This window comes from Diplotaxodon limnothrissa, linkage group LG19 (genome assembly GCF_057381915.1).
Source record: "Diplotaxodon limnothrissa isolate DT_005_m linkage group LG19, D_limnothrissa_male_GT1.1, whole genome shotgun sequence".
Taxonomy (NCBI): domain Eukaryota; kingdom Metazoa; phylum Chordata; class Actinopteri; order Cichliformes; family Cichlidae; genus Diplotaxodon; species Diplotaxodon limnothrissa.
The window spans coordinates 28,398,646-28,424,477 of NC_140614.1; positions in this window are offsets into that span (position 1 = coordinate 28,398,646).

Sequence of the window (25,832 nt, forward strand, 5' to 3'; positions counted from 1 at the left end):
TTTTAGAAACGTATCTAAGTATTGTAATCTCATGATGTGCCCTGCTCAAGTCATGCAGCCTTGCACACTGGCCCTAAATGTTTGCTAAAGGGGGCACTGGCTAGTCCTTGTAATACCCCTTAATGTCCTTGCATAGTGATCAAACAATGAAATTTAATCAGTGGCCTCCAGTCTACTTCCCATAAAAATGTGTTCGCTAATATAAAGTTCATTTCTATGAATATTAAAGCAGCATATCATCTGTTGAATGTTTCATTTGATCTGCACCTTTAATAATGCAAGATGCGGAAAAGAACAAGGCCCATTTTCCTATAGATGGTCGCGTGTCCACTAATGTATATATCACTATCGGGGTGTAGTACCTGTGGTGTAGGTGGAGTTAATAATGGCACCTGCTTTAGTGGACATTATGTCACACCTTCGAGCAAACTGGTTGCAGTTGTAATGCAGTAAATCAGAAAGATGAAGGTTTAAGTAGTACAGTGAAGCATTGTTTGACACTTAACTCTGAATTATTTTTATAGTTGACTTTGAATTAGCTCGAATGCTGGGTGCAGGAAGATAAACTCCAAAGCAGCAGTTATTTTGCAGATATTAAACATACTGTTGGAAATAAAAAATATTAAAACAGTTATGTAAGGGCTCCACAAGCTTTTTGAACAGCTCTGGAAGCTTATTAAGCATAATTGTGACATTATAAGGATGCAAATGAAGTGTGTAGACATGGCAACCCTGCTGGAAAAAAGCCTTGAGGCTGTCTCCCCTTTGTTTCTTTCCCCCCTCAGCCATGTTCTAATTGTATTATCTTCGTCATTTTAGTTATTTGCCTCTCGCTCGTCTTCCGTCTCTCCTCTGAATGTCTTTGTATGGCACAGTCATCAAGGTGATAATTGCATTGCCAGTCCCCAGTAAGAGACATTCTTAATTATTTCAGCATTAGGCGGTAGTTATACAGGCAATTAATGCTTGACTTCACAATTATATACTTTGTTTGATTGCCTTTTATCAGCGGGATACAATGGGCTTATTTGCAGCTGACAAGAGGAACGCCACAGTTTTATACAAAAGATAAGTGATGTGACAGATCCTGTATGGCTCCTATTCACATGCAAACATTGCATGTTGCGTTGAAGTGCTTTTAATCTCACAAATGCACCGCACATGGGAATAGTTGCATGGAAATGTGTGGACACTGAGTGAGCTGTCAAGCCATGAAAAGCAGTTTGGGTCAGTTTGAGCTTTTGAAGACTTGACGACTTGACGCCTGCTTCACAAGTCTCCTCCTTTTGAAAGTCATTATCTAGTTGATACTGGTCTGAAGTGTTGACGACTTCCATAGAACACTTGTTTCTTACGCACATGGATCACTCAAGTGCCATGCATTTAATGAGCAGACAATTTGTTTGGTCCTTCGTACTTTATTGTTACTGATATGGTTTCTCTCACTCCTTTCTTGAGCATCTGCTAGCTTAGTAACACTAACATATTTCAAATATGTTGCTGATCAGTAACATCATATTTTATATGCTGCTTTATAATTTGACTCAGGTCTAATTATACTGTACACCTGGCACTAGCCCCCACTTCCACATTCCTCTGTCTTTAAAGTCTTGGCCCGGGCATCAAAGCTGCCTGGTTTTGATGATATTTTGGCTCTGGTCTGTGTTGGCTGCAACTTAAACGGGATTAGAATGTTGCATGTTTTTTTTAAAGGCCTCTGGTCTTTATCTCATCATAACCGGATATTATGAGTATTTTTTAGTGTCAAAAGAAAAATGTTAGCATCTTAAAGAAAACTGCACAACACAAAATCTCCACAAGCCAAGTTTACTTTAGATTTACAGTCATGGGCAAAAGTCTTGAGCCACCCCTCATTTTTTCTTCCCAGGATCCATACTTTCTTGGTCATGAGTAATAGTCCCAGGCTTTCTGTAGGACACTGGCTGCTTTTTCACTAATTTCTAATCCATCCTTGCACCTGGCCATTTCCAGAGTAAAACTGCCATTTAAAACTGACCTATGAGTCACTCAAGCATGAAAAAGGCACCTAACTCAATGGACGAATCAGTGTTTGTCTACACATAACAGACAGCTTAGCTGTAAAAACCAAATTTAAATAGCATCTTTAGGCACTTTGTTACTATTAGACTGTCATAAAAGAAAAAACAAAAACCCCAAAACCCGACACACAGTATTTTTACAACAACAAGGTGATACCCAATGACCAGTTTACTTCAAATAGGGCATATCTTAAAGTGGTGTGCAGTGTGCCCTTAAAAAAATCTGAGGAAGCTGGAAAAGTGGAGAACAAAAGAAGAAGTGGCAGTGGCATCTTTAGATGGCAGATGAAGAGTGTCTGAAAATCTTAAGAAATGAGAAAAAAACATAGCAAAGACCAGACAAAGGACCTGAAAGATGCATATGGCCTTTAAGTTGATCCATTTACTGCCTCATTAGAAAGCCTCATTAGAAATGGGTTGCTGTCAGGAAGCCATTCTTAAGGAAGAGAAACAGAGAAAAGGCTGCTCTATGCCAAATTACACAAGAACTAGACTGAAAATCAGTGGTAACAGGTCAGCCAACATCCTAAGAGCTTTGCGATGTTCTCGAAGAAGCTCTGCCTTTGCATTATATACTGCATTTCAATGTATGTTTGCAAATGTTTCAATACATTGCTATACTTCCCATTTTCATAGTAAAATAGAAATAAATGAGGGGTAGCTCAAGACTTTTGCACAATACTAAAGATCATCACTTTATTTTCAGAATTTCTAAACCACCAACTATTATTATAAAGACTTCCTGCAAGGTGGATTTAGCGCACGCTGTGTAACAGGCCAATCCACCAACAGTTTGGCGAAACGCACTTCTTTGGACAAAACCTGAACTGAATGTTGTTTGCTTGCCAACATTATTACAACCTAAATTGGGTTCAGATATTGCTAGTCACCACACCAGATGTCGAATTCGATAAAAAAAAAAAACACTTTTGATAACACCTGACGGTATGGCACAACTAAAAAGGAAAGCCAATATTCAAATGAAAGTGAACTCACTACACACTGTTCACAGATGTGCATTTACATTGTTTGGTAACTGCCAATTCATTGCTTATTCAGTTTTTAATTGTTGTCTCCAACTGCCAAGCTGTGCTGGATTTTGACTGTTATATTTATCCTTCACAAGGCTGAAAGAGAACTACTAAGGCAAAATGAGCTATTCTGAATAGATTGTTGACAAAAAGTCATTTTGAGTGTGATTTTTATTTTAAAAAATGAACCAACTGTGGCCTACCACAGGTCTAATCTGGCCCACTGGACAGCTTTGCAAAGTGTGTAGAAGTTTTACATTTTGCATACATATATGCATACTGGTGTAACACTGGCTCATCAATCTGGCATGGATTCATATTTATGCAATTTCAGATTAAATTATTGCTACTTTTCCAACATGGACAATTCGAGCTACTATACCGACAAACAGATATTTGAAGCTTTTATAGTTTCTGACAATTAGAGTGCAGAGTGAAGAAACACAACATAATAAGGAAATTAAAAATCCAGCATGCCATTAAAGTTGCAACCATTTAGACATTTTGAGCATTCTCTTTCAGTTGTGAATTGGATCCACAGAAAGTAGCTTAAGGTGCTACATACTGTATGATTCTCTTTTACTATATGCCTGCAGTGTTTTTATCAGTCATACCCATAACAGAAACCTTTTCACCTTAGGGCTACACAGGAAAATGACATGTTTTTGGAGCATCAGTAACAAATCATAGAGAAACAAATGCTTACATCAAAATTCACTTTCACACGTTATTAGGAAAAAAAACATTTCCAGTGTGTGTTTCTTATTTAATAAAAAATGCTACATTTTTAATTTTACAATTATAAGCGAGTCAGTCAATAAAATGACTTCTTCCCCTGAGCTGCGGTGAATCTTCATTGATTAAAGTCAGCAATAAGAAATCCTGATTAAAAGACAGACTCGATAAAAGTCTTTCTGGTTTAATTATTATGGAAAGCAAAATGGTTCTGCTGATCTTTAAATGTGTCACTGTGAGCTCATTAATTGCCGTTTGTACTCGACACTTTCTTGTTCTTTTGTACATGTCAGGCATCCGTAAAATGATTTTTTTTCTCCTTCCTACAGATATCGTTTAATTGGGGGACTAATCTGATAATCTAAAACTGAACTTCAAAACAAGACCTTTTTGTAAAGAATCACAGCAGCTTTCAAACGCAGCATCTGTTCATGTTCAGGTAGCAAAGCCCTCAAGTGGTTATAGGAATGATGATGGAAGCAAAGTTGAAAATCAGCATACGGGTTTCACCAGAATACTTGCTTCACTGTCTCCACTTTTCTCAACTGTTCAATTCAAGGGACTTGCTTAATAATATTTTTCCAGATTAAGAATATGAATAATTGCTGGGGCTGTTTTACATGCTATCAGACTGTAAATATTCAGTCTTGAGCCACAATAGTCAGTATAATCATAACCTACATACCTGTTGGCATCCACCCACACACATGCAGCTGTAACAGACACATGCACAGCAGTCATGGGCCATGCACTAGGACATACATCATGCCCACCGCGTGGACTTGAAAGATCAAATTACAGCCCCTAGTATGAGATGCATTGATAACCTAAACTTCAGTAGGAATCCAATCAAAATCTAAATTGTGCCCCACTAAAACGCCCCCCCCTTGATTAGTTCTCCAATAAAATCCATTTCCTGCTCTTGTGCCTATTTTAGACAGTTTATTTCCCCTGTGGTATCAGCCAATAGGCCCTACCAGTACTTCCATGTCAGAGTGCCTGGTGCGATGTCAGTCTCCAGTGTTTTACAGAAGCTTGATGCTTATGTCCACCTTCCCACCATTTCCTATGATTATACAAGCCATACAACTGTTAGCTTTGCCAATACCCACTGCTGGCTTTCAGAAAATTGTGGCACTTTTGTTTTATTTCTGTCTTTATTTTTCTCACAGTTGCAGCACAATTTTGAAGGGAGGTGGAGAGAAATGGGACGGATGTAATACAGATCAATCCAGCTCCTGGATGACAAAAACAATGCCATGAATCACTCACTGACAAAAAAATCCAAGTGGCTTTCTAATTTTTTATGTATAAAATAGTAAACAGAAGTTATTTCCTGTTCTTTATGGTGATTATTGTATTTTTGTTGTGTAATTTCATGTAGATTTTTGATGTAAATTATTTTCAGTGTTTCTTGCTCTTCACCTCTTTGTACGTATGTGCCTACATTATGCTGTGTGCTCCCCGGAGTGTGTGTTTGCTATTGTTGTTTCTCTTTGTTCCCAAGCACAAATGATGACTTTTCAATGACCTTACAGCACATGACTGATGTTTCAATCATTTACTTTCTAAGACTAAGAGGCCTTCCCTGCACTTTCGCAGCACAGCGAAACAAAACACAACAAACTGACTGCAGTTAAGTACAATACTGCCTGCTCTTCACTCTATAGCACATTAACGGGAGTTATAATAACTATTAGACTGTTTTTGTTTGATTTACGTGGCCTTGTGGATTGGAACATAAGCTGCTACAACCATGAAAAGTGTTGTATAACTGCCTCTGAGACCTTAGTGAGAGAAGCACACAGCTTAAGCACAGACTTAAAATATTAAACAAAAACGATGGCCTGGAGATGTTAATTTAAATGGGCACTTTAGGCTAATTCATGCTTGCTGCATTCATGTGTTGGAGATGAAAGTCAAGTTATCCATTCAGGTGTGCAAAGGTCTGTATAAAAACCCTTTCTGCACACTTTGAGACTGTGTGGAATGTCACGCGAAACTGGACTGTGAATGTGCTTGAAAAGTTAACTATACTTTTGATTTTTAAACTCTAAGCTCTGCAAAGTGCCTTCACCTTCACCTACAATAGTATACATTGTGAAGCTGAAAATCCCATTAGAAACAAAGGAACTCACACTCATTTCACTGTAACTTGTTTTGTACTTGATATGTGTGGAATACGCTTGTGACCTTTGAACCCCAGCACAACTTTATTCATGTCTGCAGCTCTTGTTTCTTTTAAACTGCTATGTAGCAAGAATATGGGAGTATACATTATATCCAGCTACCTATTTCAACCCAATTGAAACCCAGTTTGGGTTAATAAAGTAAACCTGCTTCATAATGTTTTGTTGGTATTTTTTTCATCATTTGTGGTTCTTTTTTTATATGTGCAATTAAGAAAGGTTTCAGCTTCATTGCTTCCACAGCAGTTAAGAGCAGTCAAGTGTATTTTATTAGTCAAGTGTATTAATCACATACACTTGATTAATTGATCACTGGCAAGTGTGAGCAGCTCTATAAAAGCAGAAGTTTTGCTAGTCAGGAGCATTTGGGTGTGTGTTAACACGATGCCACAATCTTTCCAAGTGTGGCCATCCCAGCCACCTAAAGGTCAGATGGAAGGTTTGCCCGGAGAAGGCTCTTCTCTCTAAAAGAACATTGCAGCACATCATATCAAATGTTATGCACAGTGATGGAGGAGTGATGATCAGGGATTGTTTTGCAATCATTTCAATAACAGAGGTTTACTGACTAATTAATCATAACGGAAATGTTAAACGTACAACAAGTTTTAAACATATACACAATTTTTTATTAAACAAATAAATTATTAGAGTTCAGAGCTTTATGACATACTTAAACATACTGGGTTCATTTATTATTGATGTAAATGCCACATGCATATTTAAAATGCAGTCTTTCTCAAATAAAGAACAAAATCATGAATAGTAGAAAATGTGAAAAGTCAGCCACAGGAGGATAAATATAGAATGTCTGGTAGCCTCCAATTGTCACTCTGTTCTTGATTTTTGTGTTTCCTTCACATAAATAAAAGCACTTTTTCAATAAATTAGTCCAGAAATGGCACAAATGGGTGAAGAAAAATGCACCAGAGTGCAGGAAATAAAGTGCCTTATGGTTAAAATTCCCAGGAAGAGGACACTTCAGATGGTGCATCGTGTGTTTCTTGGATGTGCAAAAGGAATTTGCACCCATTTCTTCCATTTGTGTTTTGTTTGTATGTTTACAGGCTTCCAATAATCAAGTGTGCCCAGCTAACAGTATAACAACATGACTTTGAACTATTTGAACCGATTTCTGTTGAAGGTCTTTGAGACATCAGCTATAAATTCTGCATAAGTACACTTCATTTGCTTTCAACTCCAGCTGACCCTAGTCTGTCTAAAGGGTTAAATGCCACTAATCCTCTGTTTTCTATAGGGGAGTGATATATCATTGGACTTGACAAAAGGCGATTTGTTTATTTATAGATCGGTCCCTTTAGATATACATCCTTCTGCATGGTCCAGATTCAGTCTCTCTCTGTCTTCTGGAAGTGTGTTACAACTTGACATGTTGACGTGTGGACGTAATTGCATGTCACACATATAAAGTTCTCTAAAATGGAAATTGACCATCCTGGGATGTTTTACAGCAGAATTACCTAATTTACTGTATTGACATTATTGACCCCTTTGCAGGCTGCAGAAGGGCTTCTGGTGACCTCAGCCAGTAAACACTTTGGGCCGGATCAATATGACAAAGTCAGAGTTCACTTGGCTTCCCCAGCCAGGTTGATTGCAAAATGAACTCCATTAAAAGTTTCCAAGCCCTAAAAGTCAAACATCGTTTGGCTCGGATGTCGGCAGGCATCTGCAGGAAAACCCAAAGACACGCTGGTGGTAATAGAGTTTGTTTTGGTGGCTTTAATTGCAGGTAGACCCGTGCCAATATCTTAAAGAGGTCCCTCGGGGGAGAATTTGTTAAAGGGAGCAACTCTGTTTGAGATTAAAGTCAAAAGACGAGACTTCACTATGCCCTGTCCAAATAACGGATTCCTGGCCCGGTGACATCTGCTTCTCCATTGACAGCTGTCCTTTTACATCTTTGGCTGTGTTGCTGTAGCTGTGTACAGATCACTAAACTAGTTACTTCTTTGCGACTCCGTGTTTTGCTTGTCATAGTCATCACTCTTGCAAAGAAGTTTTTCGGTGACACCTCTTTATGTGAGGACACCTGCCATCGTCATTACTCTAATTGTCCGTTTTGTCTCCTGAATGGACGGCATACAGAATGAAATTAGGCACTTGAGTTGCCACCACTGTGCTGATTCAATTCGGTAGTGGGACTTGGGAGGTCTACAGTAATTGCATTCACAAATCGGGCACCCCCACCCCACATTCGCCATCCTACTGCCTCTTAATGAAGGCAACATTTCTGGAGCTATTGCCCTCTCCTGCCACTCTGTGTATCCTTTGCCTTTTACTTCACCAGCCACAGTTCCTCACTCTCCTCATCAGTCAGCGTACCCACTTCTATCTTTTCCCCTCTTTTTCTTCTCCAGCTCCCCTGTCTTTCCTTCATCCCTGCTTCTGCAGCCAATGCTCACTTTTCCCTCTATTTACCAAGATAAAGCCACAATAGCTCTCTTTGTGCCACTGATGGCCACTCAGTCGTGGCAGCCCAGTCAACAGATAAGTATTTCTTTTCTCCATTTTCCTTTATCACTTGCTGGGTTCAATTAGCGCAAGTTACAATTGTTTAATGGATGGCCTCTGTGACCTTTGCTCTGCTTGCCTGGTTTCAGGCGTTCGACTAACTTTGTCTGAAAGGTTTGCTTTACACTGTGTGTCTGTGTGTGTGGCGTGAGCTGGTGGGACTGAGGATGAGGGGTGTGACATGTTTTGTTTGCTGACTGATAAATGGCTGTATAATGCTAGTAGATAAAGGTTTACAAAGGGGATGGAACTGGAGCTGGAATGGGAAGAGGCAAGGACTACATCAGCCCCCCCCCCCCCCCCCCATGAGCTGTCCAAATCTGTGACATGTGGGCCGACACTCAGTCCCTCTCTTCATTTCTCTCTCTGTCTCCTCTCTCCCTGCTTTCCTCCCCCTCTTTCTATAGATGGATATTTTTATTCCTTGGCATCTCAGTGTAGATAGGCCATTGGGCTCCTGTCTGCTGGGGCAGCTTGCTGGGGGTTGGAAAGGGATGAAGGATAACTAGATTCAATCGGGCGTTGCAAATCAACTTTTCCACCAGCATCCTGGGAGGACCTGATAATACAGGTTTCTAATATCTGACCTGTCTGGCAGAAAAAGAGTGAGTGAGAGGAGGGGAGAGGGAGGAAAGGATGGGAGGAGAAAAAAGATGAGAGGAATGGAGGCAAGAGAGAGCAATGAACACATTGATTTGATACGGCTAATAGTTCTGCAGTTGATAAGCACACAGGCGCCAGTCAAGAAAATGAAAGGCTAGCAATTGAGGGAAATAAATTGGGTCTAGCTTTTTGTCTCCGTTAAGACAAAAAGAGTTCAGACACGTATCAGAGGGATTCATTAGACAAGACATCAGTGAGGTTTCCTGTTGGTGTCTCTCCACCTGTCAGGCTTCATCCACTTTTGTTTTTAATCATATTCAAACTGAAAACACATTCAGGACTCCTAATGCAAGTTGGAGTTGCTGTAGACAGTGTGCAGCACTTTAAGTGTGTGAGGGACACAATTGATCAAATAGGACTTAATGGTACGGCAGTATGAAGTAAGCTGAGCCCAGTCTTAGTCCCAGTTTATTACGAGAGGGTGCTAGTTTAATACTTACTGGTTATTTTGGTTTGATCATTTTACCAGTATGCAGCATATTTGTATGCTGTACAAAAGAATTGTACAGCATACATCTTTAAAGCATAAAGTCAAAAGCCAGAAGTGTACATACATACTCAAATATATGCATAGACTCACTTACATCTTTTTTTAAGTGATGCTGATGGTTCTGCAATGTCTTTTAACCTGAAAAGGACAACACAAAAATGAGGCTTTCATACCTAAGAACACTTTAACAGCTGTCAAGCATGGTGGTGGATGTACCCTGCTCTGGCGTTGTTTTGCTAGTGCATTGTACAATGTAGATGGAATAATAAAGAAGGAGGGCTTCCTCTCAATTATGCAACTTCACCTCAAATCAAAAGCTTTATGGCTGAAACCTTTGGATGTTTCAACAAGAGAACTATCCTAAACACCCATAGAAACTGGTTGTGGAATGGATAAAGCAGGCTAACATTAAGCTTCTGGAATGGCCTTCTTATTCTATTGAAAATTGAGAAAGTTGTGCCATGCTAAGAAACCAAAAAATGTAAATGAACTCTACAATTTCTGTTAAGAACAGTGATCAACTAGCCATCTAGAATTATGCTAGAACCTTAATGATGGCAAAGGTTTCTGATCAAGGTGCAACTCGGAAAGGGAGGTTAGTGGGGGTGTATGTATACCCTTTACCCTGTGAATAAATCTTAAATGAATTCAAACTTGATGACCCAATTCTTGGATTCTTGTTTGTTAAAGTCATAAGACATACGTTGTACGTAAGACAATCATGCACATAATGAGTACAATAACAATTCCAATTCACATTAGACATATTCAAAGTTTGTTTGACCCTTGTTTGTGCCCACACATTTTTAAAGTTACAGTTTTTTGCCATATCGTTTACAACCAGTTGTAACCAACAGATTCAATCCTCTTTAAATTGTCTGTAGGAAAAAACAAAAACAAAAAAAGAATGGACCCCTCCCAGCCGCCCCAGGATCTGGCAGGCACTCAGGGCAGAGCCCCTTTTGTCTTTCCAGTCTGCACTTAGTGTGACACCGCAGACACTGCCACTCTGACCTTTCCCGATGCTACCAACTAAGACAGAGCCAATGCAAGCCCTAACGAGACGCCGACATAGCTTGACAGTCAGGTGTGGCACGCAATTATTCTGGCGAAGTAAGCTGCTTGCCGGTGTGTGTCGGTAAGTGTATGTGTGTTTGTGAAGCAATGGACAAAAGCTCACAGAGTGATTGCTTACATCACTGTCATTATATCTCCTGCATCTCCTTCCTAAAATCAAACAAACAAACAAAACAAAACATGAAAAACTGTATTCTTCTCAAATTGTCTAAATTTTGATAAAGTAATTTTGTCAAATTTAAACACTGGTATGTTTCATTAATATTAAGCAAATCAGTGAAAATGTGTTGTGTTTCTTCCATGGTTCTCATCTCAGAAGAGTCTGGTCTTGGCCACCACCAAGTTTGCATGATGTGGCCTGTTGGCTGACTTAAATTTATGGTCAGAAACAATATTAGAAACATGGACATAGCTAGCATGACTCACCCAGTGGTTTTGAGGTTCTGATGTTAGCATTTTTGCTGCTGCCATGTTAGTTTGTAAAACCCAAAGTTCTCTTATATATATGAAAGGATGGAGCACTAAGTTATCCGTTAACAGGAACATGCTTGGTTAATAAGCTGCATTCATTAACATTATAAAATATAACTGCCCCCAAAATATATTATATTACTAGGGCAGCTATCTGTTTGAAAACGCGTTGTTTATTTCAGATGTCAAAGGATAGGAAGGCAACCGTAACTCAAATAATTACTCCAGATGAGCATCTTTGAATACACAACACATCCAACCTTGGTGCCTATGGGCCACAGCAGCAGAAAACCAGGACCTGGTGCCACTCCTGTCAGCTGACAGTTCTCTCGTATGATATGTCTTTATTTCTTCTGTGACATTTGGATGGTAGGGTCAAAATCTGGTGTAAACAATGTGAAAGAATAGATAGAATTTTATTTTGAACATGCAAATATAACAAGAGAGAAAAGATAAACAAAAAACCCCTTAAAAATCATCAGGTTTTCATGTATATATCTATGTGTACAGAATGTATGTGCTCGAAAGGATGGACCCTGTCTGCCTTGTATCAACAGTTTAGGCTGCTGTTGATGGTTCAAAGCTGTGAGCGATAATTTCTTGCCACACTTTGGGCTCCTTAGTACCGACTGAGTGTCATATAAACACCAAAGCCTACCTGTTGCTGAACATGTCCATCCCTTTATGACCGTAGTGTACCCAATGTCCGATGACTGCTTCCAGCAGGATAACAAAACTCGAATCAATTCAAATTCATTTCTTGAATATGACATTGAGTTCACTGTACTCAAATGGCCTCTACAGTCATCAGCTTCCAATCCCATACAGCACCTTTGGGATGTGGTGGAACAAGGGATTTGCTTGGTGGATGTGCAGCTGACACATCTGGAGACACTGTATCAATATGAACTAAAATCTCTAAGTAATGTTTTCAGCACCTTGTTAAATCTTTACGACAAACAGGTGTATCTAATAAAGTGTCAGATGAGTTCATTTAAATGTGTAAATATACATATATATACGTTCAACAGGATGATAAACTAAGGGCTGGTTTGAATTGTCATAGTAGCATGACGTCACTAATTGTTTAGTCTTTTGAAATTGTGTTCGTTGTACTTTGCTTTTTGTAAGTAATTATCTCACAGTTAGATAATTTGATTTGCCTTCATCTAATTAACATTTATTAATTAGCAGGACGAGGTACTCACTCATGGCAGTAATGTTGTTCTACTGGAAAATTTTCAATAAGATAACTTCAACAAATTCATTAAAACCGTCCACTTGAGCAGATAATGCAAGTGTATTGTGCATTGCTAAGTGGGTCCTCAAAATATTTAAGCCAATTGCAATAAATCTGAACTAAATGCTGCAAATTGCAAAGTTAAGTATTAGTATAGTATTTAAGTTACGCCTTAAATTTAAGGGGAAAGAAAGGGAAAAAATAACCTAGCAACAACAAAAAGACAGGAAACATAAATACACTAGGCACATGCTGTGTCTTGTCTATCAGGTCATTGCACCATCAAATTCAGCTCTGACTGCAAGTTGCACATAGTTATTACATCAAAGCAAATGCATCGAGTATTACAATAATCCACGAAGAGGGAGACGGGAATCAAACATGGAGGAAACACCAATAGGGAAGTGGGGTCGAGACCTTACTCTGTTGCCTGGATAATAAAAAAAGGATTTGTGCTCAGAACAAAGGAGGAGAGGTGGAGGACTTCAGAGAGACAACATCTGAACAACATACAACAGTCAGTCAGCTTTAGAGGAATAAAGCACAGAGGAACAATAAATGATTTTAAGACAGTAAAATAACACAGTGTTGATTCACTGCGGAGCCCTATAAACATGCTTGACGTCCATCACTATTGAATAAGCATTGAAGTGAGTTTTATCACTTTGAAGGAATTAATATCAAATGCAAAATAATCATTCTCTTAAGCCTGTCTCATATGCTTTGATCTCTAACTCTTTGTGAATTAAGGACAATTTTGCTTAACATCAGATACTTCAATCAAATAGTTAGACTTTGGTGGGAATGTGTACCAACTTCCAAGGGCATAAATCAAAGGAATAAGAGGGAGTTGCTATTCCTTTGTTGCAAAGGCCACTTGGCTCAGATACATCAGTGGCTGAGCTCACTGCAATGCTTTAGAGGTCTCAGTGCTAGGCGTTGTTATTGATCTGTCTGAGTAAAGTTTCTGCAGAGTGATTCCACGTATAAACCAGCTATGCATTTTTAAAGGCAAGATGACTGGGCATGTAACATTTACCTATCCCCAAACCCTGATTATAGCAATTCCACACCTGACAAATTGTGGTTTTGTTGAGATCATCTGGCGTTTTAATTTTGTCACGTGTCCAGCTCTTGATCCTCTTAATGTTGTAGTCCCGCTTTGTGATTGATGGAAATTTTAGATTGCGAAATGGGAACCTAGCGCGGGACTGATGGGAAGCATAGGTCACTCAGTGAATTGTTATTTCAAATAAAGCCAAGCAAGCTCTTAACATTCCTCCCTATCCTCTCTCTATAAGTGCCGTATACTCTTAACAGTGATCCATTGTGGTGGCTATGACAAGAAAATAATGTATTTCTACCAGAGTCTATCAGAGAAATGACTTTGGTGGTAGAGGGAAGAGGCTCTAGATCAATATGTTGCAAGCAGCTGTGAGTGTTTTTGAAACTGAATTTCCACCTTCCTTTGAGTTGTTTTGACCTTGATCTCCACGAAGATAGGTCTCTGCTGCTCCCCGGTTTTCACCACTTAGTGATTATCCTGTACAGCATGAAAGATAACCTGCGTGGTGAGCTCCACTTTTCCCGGCCCCCCTCCTGGCAGCCCTCGCTATTATCTTGCCAATCCAAAAAAACAGAACAAAAGATGTCACCATGCGACTATTGCACACCTTCATCCTCTGCACACCCCTCATTATGATTATTTCCGTGATGTCTAACTGTTCTCGGTAATAATTGAATTTAAATGAAGAAAAGGCAAAGGAGGATGTTCTCTTTGTGCTACGTTAACATGCTGTCATTAAAAGTGTTGGTTGTTTTAATAGGCCAGGTCTTAAACCATCAAGACTACAGGACGGGGTAGCAAATACCTAAGACAATGAGAGAAAGCTAACAAAATTGGATCATAATTAGTTTGCTGCAAATTGCTTTGGGTTTTTTGAGCGCCCGAAAGACGATGGGGGTCTTTGAGTCTTTCGCATGGCGTAGGCCTGTAGTACATGCATATTGTATTTTTAGTTAGTTTACAATGACATGCAGGGCCACCGCTCGGACCAAAGGAAATGAACATGAATGCATAATGGGATTTCTGCCAAAACAAACATCCAGCATTGTCCCCAGGTGATTGCTCAAAGAGAGGTGCTTGGTGAGGCATCAACAGACAGAAACACATGTTGTGACAGTTCACACGGAGCGGTTCGATGCATGCAAAAATCAAATGATATGCCACAGCCAGGGAGCCCTCCAATGAAAACAAAATCAGGGCATTAGCATGTTTCAGCTGTGCCTCAATCAGTGTTTTCTTTGGTCTTTGGTTTTTCATGTCCCTCAGAGAGATAGGAGACAGACAGAGCACAAAAAAAAGAAAGAAAGAAAAAGCTACATCCCTGTGGATATGAGATTTTGAAGGAATTTTCTCCTCACACTACTCACTTCTTTTAATCTGACTGGTTAGTCAAGCAAACGGAAATGTGTGCAGTTCCATATGGTCACGCTGTGCCAAGATATAGGAAAGTACATTAGTCTGATGCGTTTTGATAGGTGCCTGCCTTACGACTGATGGACATTCAGGTTTTACACCTATTTGGTGTAAAAACCCCTCAAGCTTCAGTAACAGTCACCATTTTGAAATCAAAATAGGTCGCTCACAAGAGTTGTGCAGATTTGAAAAGACTTTTCGCTCCTAATTTGCCCCTGATTGGCTTTCCTCCACAATATTCTTAGCTTGACCATCTTATTACTGATGAAGACATTGTAGGTAGGTAACTACCACAGAATCTCCACATTGTTAATGTAAAATACTTAATAATTCCTGTTACCAGGAAGAGACCTCTGACCAAGAAAAGAGTTCTGCCTTCCTACCATCGAGTTCTTGCTCCCAGGGGATTGTGTGATTCTTGTGGTTTTCTCTCTATTATTTTGGGGACTGTACCTTACAATATAAGGGGCACTGAGTGGACTGTTGTTGTGAATTGCTGCAATAGAAATAAAATTGAATTGAAAAATTGAATATAAAATGTATATATAAGCAGTGTACTCACAAACAGAGGCGGCCGGAGAGTAAGTTCGCTCATACCAAATACTGAAATTTGTCTTTTGTATGTGCATAATTTCTAGAAAAAACATCGGGCAAGTTATTTGAGTAATATCTGCAGTATCTGTTCTGTCAATACTGCAGCGGTGATGGCGGCTGGAAACCAAAATGCATTACATTTTCATTATGACTAGAGCAATGTGGCACATAGTAAGGTGCACTCTTGGTGCACCCCATTTATTCTGAATGAAGAGGTGGCTGCTGCAGTTCAATGACCTCTTATCTAATGGTGTGCTGCTGTCATTGGAGCCATCAGAGTGAAAGGATTAAGCCTGGCTTATATCGATATAAGTTCTGAATGGACAAAACAGACACACACACACGCACACACGCACAAAACAGCGTGTCCTTCTGAAAAACATTAGAGAGGAATATTAGGTCAGAGCTTCTGGGTAGGAAGATATGTTTTCATCTTGTGAGCAGATGAGTAAAAAAGTAAAGTCAATAGAATTCTCTTAAGTCAATATTAAACAAATCAGCCTCCGCCGCTGGTCTGTTGGGTGTCAATAGTACAATCACATCATATTAAATGTGTACCACTGAGCATTTACATCATATGTTGGGTAATAAATGAAATAGTGCTCACTTTGCTGTACTGCCGGAGATGTCAGATATCACATTCATTATGCAAGGTTGCGAGTAACTGCTACCCTTCTGCAACTGGAGACGTGCATATGAATTCCACTGACAGAAGTGTTAATGCATACATATCCTCACAGATGTTTAAGGCAGAAAGTGACTCGTTTGTCAATATACGTGTTGCCATGTGTAAATTCTTTTGACTTTTCCTCAGAGTTTCTGACCCAAATGCCCTCTTTGCTTTATTTTCAGTAAACATGGAAACATGCTCCGCAATATCCTCATATCTGGCTTCTTTTGAGCCCTGGGGGGATTTGTTGTGGCAACTCGGTCCATCTGACAATTAGATCTGATGACCTTCAGAAAGCACATGTGCATCACTCCGGCAGCATATCAAACATTTATGTGCCCTGAAATCCTGAATCGCTTTGAAAGCAGGTACTCCAGCGATGAAAAAACATTAAAGCTCCTTTAATGTTTCACTACTGTCATGGTGTAATTTCACAAATAGTCTAATACGCACTGCATAATGGCATCTGAAGAAGCATGCCTCCTTGTTGATCTTTGCTTCAGTGTGAGTGGTCATACTCGAGACCACTCATACTAATCAGACCAGCCTTTTGACCCTGCCTTCTTTAATGTTTGCTGATGCAGAATTTCATCAGATAGCATCAAATTACTTCTGCAACATGCATAATGTATTGTAATGTCTTTACACATTTAGTTCAAGATCAAGCAAATGCATATAAGAAAAATAAAAGGCTCTTCCTGCTAATTTCATCCTCATCCATCAGCAATAAAACCCGAGGTGTTATTTGAGGGTCAGAAATAGTGGAATTTGTGTAACGTTGTGCATAATAACTCGGTATAGCTGCTTTATAATGCTTTTATTTCGTTTGCTTTTTTCACAGAAATGTGTCCAAAAAAAAGATTTCCCATTTACCGCATCCCCCCAAAAATGTAGGGATGAAGTTGTTTTTTATTTTAGTTAATCAGGTAATAGGCAGGTCTTCAAGTGTACTAGTTAATACTTCAAAATTTAAATGGAATTTTATAAATAGTGCAAAAGTATACACTATGTGAGTAGTGACCTAGAACAAAAATTAATATTTAGGTGCTTAAATTGATACCTTAGGCTAACAGCATTTTTTTAACGGTAAAATATATTGAACACCTTTTTTCTTTCTCCTCTCAGCAGAGATTACCTGGCTTTGAGCTGTAAAAAGCTTCATATTTGTTCTTACAGATGTGTGGCAAAGACAGTACTGTATCACTCCATTAGAGCACTTTGCTCTCACACTGCAGGCTTACTTGTTATTCTTAGGGTATTTATAATTTAGTATTAGTATTTATTTATTTATTGTCATTGTCAAGAACAATGAAATTGCGTTTGGGGCTTCCATACAACCCAAAAAAAAGAAGAAAATAATAAATACCCCTTAAAACCCAAGTGTACATATTTAACCCAGTGTGACTCCAATGCAATAAGACAATCCTTAGCAATAATGTTCGTAGAAATTCAGACAAAGACCTGAGAAACATGACAAAATACAACAATGCAACCCATTCAATATTATTGTACTGTGAGATATGATATCAGATATGATAGTTATCTATTTAAGAAAGAGGGGGGGGGCAGGAGGGGGAAGAGAATAAAGATATGATGCACCAATGCAGACCAGTTCATTGCTATTAAGAAGTTGGATATGGTTATTGTCCGTGAGAGGGGGGCAGAGAGTTCAGGAGCCTCACAGCCTGTGGATACAGGCTGTTGGCCAGTCTGGATGTTCTGGCCTGTATAGACCTGTACCTTCTCCCTGAGGGCAGCAGATGGAAAATGTGGCGCGCAGGGTGATGTTGGAAAATGTGGAAAATTTATAAAAAGAATGGGAGGCAGAGCCTTCAGCTTTCAGGCCCCTCTTCTGTGGAACCAGCTGCCAGTTTGGATTCTGGAGACACACATTCTCTCTACTTTTAAGATTCAGTTTAAAACTTTGATTTTTGATAAAGTTTATAGTTAAGGCTGGGTCAGATGGCCCTAAATCGTCCTTTAATTACGCTGCAGTAGGTCCAAGCTGCTGAGGGCTTCCCATGAGTGTTTCTTTTTCACTCACTCTTTTGAGTCTCTATGTGTTTATACAGAACTCTGCAATTAATCATTAGTTATTATTAATCACTGGCTTTCTTCAACAGCATGTTTTTTGTTCCGTCTTCCTCCCTTCACCCCCCCACTGGTTGCAGCAGATGGCCGCCCCTCCCTGAGCCTGGTTTTGCTGGAGGTTTCTTCCTGTTAAAAGGGAGTTTTTCCTTCCCACGGTCACCAAGGTGCTTGCTCAAATAAGGTCATATGACTGTTGGGGGGTTTTTTTGTTGTTGCTTTTTTTGTATTGTTGTATGGTCTTTACCTTACATTATAAAGTGCCTGGAGGAAACTGTTCTTTTGATTTGGTGCTATATAAATAAAATTGAATTGAGAGTAACTGGCCACCGACTGTCCAGGAAAAGTAAAGCAGAATAGGATGTGGTTACAATCAGCTGCAGATACAGTTTTTATTGCCTTCTTTTTTTTTGTAAGTAGGCCCTCCTGGATGTTTAAAATGCTGATTGAAAATTTGGGATTCTGTTTTCATAGTATCGCCTTCACACTATGGGTCATGTTGTCTGTACACAAGTTACATTCCTCACATCAGAATTGCGTACGTACTTGCCTGTTCATCACTCCCCCCTGTTTAAATTTTACCCAACTCAAATAGAGACATATTGACTAAGGCAGAGCCTTATGGTGTCATAACTAATAACTCAGCATCTTGATTTACCATCTATAATTCACCCCAGCAAGGCACTTACTGTCTTAGAATAAATTGGAATATTTAAGCAAACAGATATATGCCTTGTGGCATTTAAATAAGTAATACATCTCCCTCCCAAGTGTTCTCAATTCTGAAAAAGAGTGCAATCCGCTATACAAGTTTGATGCAACGCTCACCAGAACGAGTGTTTTATTTTTCATGCTTTTGCCATCCATTAGCTGTGTTTTTGAACCAGGTTGACACACTTTGAAATGCAGTTATTCCAAATGTTAAGTCAAATTGAACGTTCATTTGCCATGCTGAGATATTGTATGCAACGATGCATATGGATGCAGTGCATCACAGGCTTTGCGTTTCTCTCTGAAGAGCGAATTCTTTCATGGTTAGATGCTGAAAGTATGCAGTTGTGACAGCTAAGCATATGATAGTGTCATGTAAGTCTGAAAAGCCCCTCTGAATATAGTACACTTTCTGAGAATGCAATTTCTTTATCATATTTAAACAGCACCAGTTATGTCAGCTGAAATTGTAGGAATTGCTTAATTCAATTTCTCAGTTCAGTTCTTTCATTATTTTCAGCCTGACTTTTGCATAATCAGCCGTAATTTTAAGCAGCATTAATGTAGGTGACTCCACAACATGTTCCATTCAACAGAAATCTGTCTCAGACTGGGCGCGGGGGTTAGGGGGAGGGTGGGGGCTTCCACTTCTTCCTACCTCTTAAGTCACTCTCCTGCTTCAACCCGTGAGTTACTCACTGAGTAAGCTCCTGCCTCGTGTTTTCAAATGCTAATGAAAAGCAGTGCTGAAAGCCTCAAATTGGACCATGCAATTCAGCCTGTGGTGTTTGGTGAGGCCCTGCTTGTGTTGGAGACCATAGTCTTTTCCCCTGCATCCCCCCACACACAAGGCCCCGCCACCCCGCCCCCACCCCTCGTCTTTTGTGTGCTTCAGTAATAGGCACAGATGTTCCTCATGCCTCACACAGGGCCACTTTCACCCTAATCGCCACCTTGTATGTGGACGGTTTGCACCTGCCTCAGCAGCCCTCTTCTTTTTCCTCTTTCTCTCTCTCTCTCTTCAATTCTCTTCCTCTAAACCCCCCTTTCTCACTCTCTTTCTGTGTCTCATTTTTTTTTCTGTCCATCACTCTCCCAACCACAGCGACATGGCCTTCTCTGATGCCCCTGAAATTTTTGACGCTCCTTCTAGGGTGCCGATTGTTTAAACACTGAATTATGGAGATGGAGAAAGAAAAGACAGGACCTGGATGAATGGCGAGTGTAAAAAAAGCCATTACTTTTTTTTTTTTGGGAGGATTGGGAATGGGTTAAAAAAAGGAGATGGGCGAGCCTCCCTTCACTCCAGCTGGAGAGAATTTGGAACATAATACCCTTGTAGCAGCTCAGCCAAACCTCAATGCTGATGGTGCATTTAGGCTGCCTCCCTCCATTGGACTAGTGGATTGGGGTGCACAGGGAGGGGAGAGGGGGGGGGGTAGCCAGGCTTAAAAATTGGACCAGTGCAGTTTGCTTCGTTGCTCCTGTGGTGGAGTGTGATTTACCGTCATCTTCAAATAGTACTTTCAAACCGAGTGTGGAAATGTGTCAAAATCTTGTCTCCGTAGGGACCTCGGTGGGGTGAAAAGAAAAAATTCACATTCTTCTTACTGATGTTTTTTTTTCCTGCAAAATAAATTTGATAAGTATCTTAATCGCCTTGAAATGAGACCACGGCAGGTGCCAGTGAAGTCTAATGGCACATTTACTACGAGTAATGTTAGAATTTCGAGTGTGGAAAAGACCTTTTGTGGTAACATTTAATGAATAGCAGCGAGAAACACCTTATTACTTCAGAAGATCACATTACAGCACATTTCCTTACATTTTCCTCTCGCTCTCTGTCTGTCTTATTCTCACTCTTTGTGACGGGCATCACAGTACATTTTGATATACTTTTCCAAAGCTTCACTTTTCAAAAGCGTGGGCTTATTTTCACAGTAGATGTGGTACAGTATGTGTGCAGCACACTGAAAAAGAAATGTTATCCTACAGAAAGAATCTGACTTTCTCCAGCTTGGTAGATTAGAGCAATATTGCAGAGAAAAAGAAGAGCTGCAGTAAACAACCAGGGATTAAATGAGTGTATTGTCTATGTTGGATGTGTGGGGCAAGTAAAGGCTTGTATAATGTGACGCTCTCAGGGAAAGTGAGCCTTTTAGTCAGAGACCAAACAACTGATCATTATTGTGCATGGCACTGTAGTAGAACCAGTATTAAACATATATTCATCTTTTGCAATATTCAGCCTGTTCGGAGCTGAAGCCATGATTGCTTATAAAGAAGACTGGAGAAATAGTGAGTGAGATTTTTTTTCTTCTTTCTTTTGCATTAGACATTTTTGGTGACGTATTTTGACAGTTTTATGGCTTCGCACAGACCTCTTTATTGCTTATCTTCGCTGAGTGCATCATACCGTAATCATTACTTAACCATGACCTTGGCCTAGCTTGGGCTGGAAAAAGGAGGCTGTAACACTGCTTATGATGCAACACGAGGCGAGATAAGAGCTCACGGAGGTCAATGATTTTTTTTCTTTCTCACTTAACCCCCCAAATAAATACAAACAAAAATGAACATTAACTTAACTCAGTGTTTATGACCATATTTGTTATATATAAATGAGACGGATGCTGCAGTGTTAAATTCGTAAGGTTCTGATGAACTCTGACAAATAATGCGAGCTGTTCAGTATACACAAAAAGACACACATGCTATGCCCAGCATATTCAGTGCAGTGTGATTATTCAGCCTTTCGTCAGTAGTTTGATTGCTTCTCTCAAAGGGCAAAGCCCTGCAGTAGCGTGCATGCAGGATAATTAGTGTTGTGATTGTACTCAATAACCATGGGCCTGTCTGCAAGAGCCCATAGGCCACTTTGGTCAGTTTGACTTAAAGCACACCAAAAGAACTTGCACTCAGTGAGCCAATCAAGCGAATTATTGCAGGTTACAAGGTTTTTTGATGATATATTTATGCAGCATATGTATGACAAGAATGCTGATTCTGTTACAGCAACAACAGCCGCACCTTCCATCTGCTGAATAGCCAGATTCATATTCTGTGGAGGGCTGAAACTTCCAAGGTTGAAATACAGAACATTGACATCCGATCACTTTTCGTTCACTCGGTTAATTAGACTAGTGTTTTAATTGCTGCTCATTATTATTGTTATTATTATTTTTTTTGTTTTCTGAACTGTATTCTTCGAGAATTAATGATACGTTTACCGAGCTCGCAAGGAATCTGTTTCTGTCAGGAGCTGCTTTTAATACTTGCTGACAAAAAAGCTTTGCTACACTTCGTATGTCATCATTTGACCATGTTCATCCATTGTGGGCTAGCTGATATATTTTATTATTACTGCAGTTTGTTTAATTCTTTTAGTGCATGGTCAATAACAAAGCAGGGCCATTTTTCTCATTCAGTGTATGTTTAATGTCAATAATATGTGCATTATTTATTGTACTTAGTGTAAGAACATGGGAATACATTACAGCTCTGCTACAATCCAAAATCTGCTTAAAGCTGATATATTTTCCTCTCTGGGAAGAAAGAGGAGGGGAGGTAAAGGGTACTTTCAGGTTAAATATGCCGGTGTGTTTTGGGCACTTTGGTTCACAGGGACAAATTTGCATTGCGTGATTAGGTGATCGACATTTTTCTGTGACATCCTTGTGTCAGACAGTACATTTACAAAGTCTTTGCAGGCCTTAATGAATATTGAGTGTTCTATCTCTTTCCCCTTCCAATTAATGAATAGATGTTGGTAATTATTTGACCAATGCCTCTCTCTCATGACATGTCCCATATCCATCACTAAGTTAAAAATAAATTAAAATCAATACAGCTGGCAGACTCTTAGGACAGTGTCAGTGCTTCCTATGGAGGGACCCATGCAGGTCTGAATAACAACTATTGATCCTCCTTGAGGAATATTCTCTTTTATCACCTCCTCCTTCTCCACATGCACATGCATGCACACGAGCACATACAGAAGATAAGTGTTTCCTTTCCCTCTTTTCTCCCCACATGCACTTGTTACATACATTGGCAGCTGATGACAAAACTTCTCACTTCTTATCGCCTTATCCCACACTAAGGAATGGAAAAAGATTGGAAAGAAGGAAAGAAAAAAAAAAGCGGAGTTGGTGCCGATAACAACGGGTACCGTTGTGATTTATATTTCAAATGACTCCCTCTCCTGTCCCATTCCCACTGTCCCCTGTGTGGTAGGTGGCCATTGTGTAAACAGCTCCTTGAAAAACAAATGATTCCCTAAATCGTTGTAAAGAGCCGTGGCAGCTCGATCCAACCGGAGGCCCAGGGAGAGGGGACAGGAGATAACGTGTGTCGGCAAACATTGACTGGGCTTTATCACAATGAGGTTCCTGTGTTGGAGGAGCGAAGAGGCCGGCCAGCTAATCGTGCTCCACGGAGTGCATGCATTCCTACAGGTCGGGGCTCAGGGTTATGCGTGTGTTTGTTTGTATATGTGCACATAATCATTTAAAGCATGATTATGCTCAAGCTGATTTGACAGCCTAGAGAAAAAGTTGCCGTTTTGTCCATCCCCCCCCTCCTGTTTCACTCCCCCCTCCTATCTGGTAACTTTGTAATCTGTGACCTGTGATAAGCCCACCAGAGGAGCAGTGTTTGCAATTATAACTATGGTAACTATTTGTTTACCCTTATCCAAACCGTGTGATAAATCACAGATGAAAAGTAACATCTGGTGTGGCAAGAAAGGAGAGGAAGGCTTTTATTTTATTTTATTTTTTAAAGAGAAGGGTCACTCCCAGCTGTCAGGGAGAGGGTGAGAGTTTAGCGCTCAAGGACAGGGCAGGGAATTAAGTTTCACACAAGCATGAAGGGGTTTAGTCTCTTAACAAATGACATCTGAGGAGAAAGGCACACTAAAAGCACTCAGGGTGATTCCGCTTCAGCTGTGAGGTTAGCCTGGAGGCATCTTTTCATCTTGGTTCATGACGTGGGAGTTTGGCCCTATGTGTCTCTTTTAAGTGTTTTCTGCTCTATTCTTCTAGGGCACCGAATCTGTTTCATACCTCAGTGCAATAACACTGTATCCATCTCCCCGCTGGTCAGCCGAGAGCCTCTTAAATGCAGTTGCAAATCCCCGCCAACAGATGTCAGCCTTTCCAGTTGATTCCCCACAAATGTTGGTGTGAAAAAAGCAGCGCTGTCAATGTGCTCTAATTCAATGCATCAGACACAGCACTGACACAGAATCAGCAGAGGATATGATAGTCCAAGAACCGCTTTGAAATACATCCTATATGTTAATATACTACTTCATTAATCTCCAATGGGAAAAGTCAACGTTTAAGGTGAGATACATTGGGAGCTAGTGAGGGGGGCAGGTGCTCGGTTGCCAGAAGTGGGGGCTTTTACCCAGCAGGTGATCCGAAATAGCCACTTTGTGGTTTATGCAAACGTAGTTACACATGGAAATGAAGACTAGACCAGTCAAGAGAAGTGAATAGTGTGCTGCATCCCTAAATATTCCTGTTCACTCTCTACATTGCATAATGCAGAGCATTTAATCCTGTTTAGCCGTCAGGCCAGCGATAACTCCTCGGGAATCGCTATCGTTATCGTATTTATCCAGTGATGGCAGATTAGTGGGCATTAAGTGCACTTTTCATACAGTCGACATTGCCCGCAATTGGTACAGCATGTTTCAGGGAGCGAGGCTTCAGACACAGTATCTTTTTTGTTGTCACAAAAAGATGAATGAAAATCCACTCATTGAGTTCACTGCATACTGGAACGGTTATATTTCACCGCTGCAGGACTTTCTGTGTGAATACTCTAATAATTTAGCAGCAGTGCACACTGTACTGTACTCTATAACTGCTGCTAGTGAAACAAACAATCAAACAAAGACAAGATACATATATAACAGTTTGCAGTATCACAATTTTTTTCATGATGTGCTGTCACGTATTTACCATTGCGCATATTTCAGAGGTTTGCATGGCAGCTGTTGGTGTAGCATGCTGTGAGGATTTAAAAGGTTCCAGCATGAAGTTGTGGGCTTTTGCGGTTCAATTATATGAAAAAGCTGTTGGGATAATGCTCCTACGCACACACATGCACAGAGACTAAGTAGCTGAGATTGCGGGCTGAGTCTGTTCCTTCCAGGCAAGGGCTTGTTGGAGAATCTAAGAGACAGGCAGGGAAGGCAAAAGGTGGAGACCTCTTCAGATCTGACTGCTATTAACAGTCTTGTGATCTGCTCATGTTTACCTACTCTCACTACACTGGTACTTGTGGCTGTGTGGAGCATGGGACATGGGCCCCAGCCTCTTTGAAGTGAAGTTGATCCCTCAGACTACACTCTTGGTAATTGCACCTTCTCTCTCCTCTTGCTCTCTCTCTCTCTTTCCTAACTCTCTCTTCTTTGACCCCCTTGCATTCTCTCTTTCCCTTCCCCCACCTCTTTTTCACCAGATGAGATTTTGAGGATTCAAACGGAGAGTTTGTTATGTGACCATATCTTTTATTTGCATGTTTTCATTTTCGTTGCAATAAAAGTTTATGTACGTATCAATAAAACATTTTTCCTCCTCTGTTATTCTCACTTTACCAACCTTAGATGATCGAAATTGTCAAAAAGTAGAAGCAGAGCTATGTGAACAGACACTGTATAAAATGTCCATGTTAAGCACCAAATAAAAGAAAACGCCATTTGATTGTCCACTTACTGCCTGTTGATAAGGTAGCTGTAATGACACTTGATTTGAATTAGTTTAGCGGTTCCTCTTTTTTTTCTCGT